Raw genomic sequence first — 2,062 nt, forward strand, 5'->3', positions numbered from 1 at the left:
AGAGAGAAAATCGGAGAAGGCCGTGAAAGCCCATGTACAGGGAAGAAGACGCAGAGGTAAATGCCATCCATGCAAAACTACTGCTGGCGCTGTCTGTTCTATTGAGAGAATCCTTGACAAGAACTAGGAAAGCCCGCTAGCCTAGGGGAAAGGAACGACAAAGAAGGCACTGTGTCTTTACAAGATGAGTGAAGATAAAGAGGGTGGTGTATGAAAGCTTGTCTCAAGAGAAAAGAGTATGAGACGTGCAGATGAAGGAAAAAGACGAGACGATCACTACGCAAAAAAAAAGGCAGACGGATAAAAGAAGAGAGAAATCCTTTTGAGTGTCGCAAGCAATGCTCTTCCAAGGATCGGGGGACATGTAGACTACAGGAGGCTAAACAGGCGAAGAGCGTGACGTCGGTTGGAAGACAAGTGCTTGAACGGAAGCGAAGGCCGAAGCTAAATGAAGCAGGCTCACTCTAACTTGGACGCCCTTTGTAAGAATGGGCGACATGTAGACTAGAGAAAAATGCTCTTCGGAGTCAAACAGCGAAGCCAAGAGGGAAACAACGTATGGAGGGTAGTGCACAAACAAAGAAGAAAGGGGGAGATCGAGAGGTGTCTCCCGAAAGAAAATGAAAGAGGTGAAGTCTGGAGGCGTGCAGACGAAGAGACTCCGGCGGCGAGGGTGTGGAGCGGCCCGGAAAGTAAGCGGGCAATCAAGGTGGGTACCCAGACAAGCCACCAGACCAGAGAACAACAACCGCGAGACGAGACACAGGCTGTCAACGTTGTGGCGAGAATGAGAGGGATGTGAAGTAGACAAAGCGAAGCTGTGGACAAAAACGAGGGAAAGCTTGCCAGAGAAGGAGAGCACGACACAATTCACCGGAGGGGTGGGGAAAGCCAAGAAGCAAGGGGGAGTGAAACGGTTGCCTCGATGGACTGGTCTAAGCCGGAGAGGAAAGTGTAGGACGGGAAGCAGGCCTCGCTGTAGAAGGTATGTGCAGCGTCTGGCCCGCGTCGATTTTTAAGAAATGAAGCTGCAGAGAAAGAATTGAAGACACGCGACTATGGTGACCGACCAGAGCTCAAATTCCCGGTTATAGCACCGAAACGACCAAGGAATGGCAATCGAAAGAAAGACGGCCATGCGTGAAGAAGCATTCATTTATTTCGGGGAGTCGCAGGACTTCGGCCTTCAGCTGTACTTACACCTGGGAGGAACGACGCACATGTCAGTGATTGTAGCGCAGCCTCCTGCAGGAGCCAAAAGCAGCGTTTGTTCTCCCTAGAGCATCCCCGTTTCCGGCCGTTACTACCAGACCAACGAGATTTTCAGACGGGAATTGCTGGGCTGCGCCAAGTTACGCAGCTTCATCACAGGCACCGCAATGAGCCGCCTCTTTCTTGTGACAGACGTGCAACCACTCTTGGTCGCCTTGTCTTCTATTGTCTTGCCTTGCCTTTGCTGTTCTGCATTTTTGCTTTCCAGTCTCTCCTGTTTGTTATACCCAGCTAAAACTGGGAATAAGCAAGGAAAAAAGGGAGAGGAACGAAGTGGGAAACTACGGAGAGACACGGCGAACGGAAAGCCGTCAGTTGACCGCTTGACTCATGAAAGTGCAGCTCACAGAAAGGATAGGTCTACAGAACCCTTTGTAGCAGTCAAGAGTTTGGTTCTTCACTGCTTTGTCCTTCCTCTCTTCCCTTTCATTTCTCCGTTTCCGCCCGACGACGCTCATCTTCATCTTTTGTCCTGCTATCTGCATGCATGGTAGGTCTAGTCCAACGACTGCTAGCGCCTCACAACAATAGAGCAAGCCCTCCGGCAGACTCAAGGTGGAACAGGACGAAGCGGCGAGCCCCCAACAATCTAAGAGGTGTGTAAGAGACGATGAATAGCTAACCAGCTTTGCGTAAATTCCGGTACCTGCCTTCTGTGTTCGGCCACACCCTCGATCCTTCTTCATCCTGGACGAGTTAAACTTTAGGAACACGCCGCTCCTCCAGCTACACGTGTGTACAGCGTCTCCTGCCGGGAACTTCCGCCTACCGCGTTATGTCTTGCCGTTGA

The 2,062-nt window shown here is 51.1% G+C and overlaps 1 protein-coding gene across 1 annotated transcript in view; it reads right to left on the bottom strand.

Annotated features, from left to right (window-relative positions):
- CSUI_007419 (adaptor complexes medium subunit family protein) overlaps positions 1 to 1,923 on the bottom strand; it is a 14,253-nt gene extending 12,330 nt beyond the window's left edge. The window contains exon 1 of the mRNA XM_068067564.1: positions 1 to 1,923. This exon is cut by the window's left edge and continues 895 nt beyond it. The gene's annotated coding sequence lies outside the window, so the exon portion shown is untranslated.
- Between the last annotated feature and the right edge of the window lie 139 nt (positions 1,924 to 2,062).

This window comes from Cystoisospora suis (genome assembly GCF_002600585.1).
Source record: "Cystoisospora suis strain Wien I chromosome Unknown contig_3922, whole genome shotgun sequence".
NCBI lineage: Eukaryota > Apicomplexa > Conoidasida > Eucoccidiorida > Sarcocystidae > Cystoisospora > Cystoisospora suis.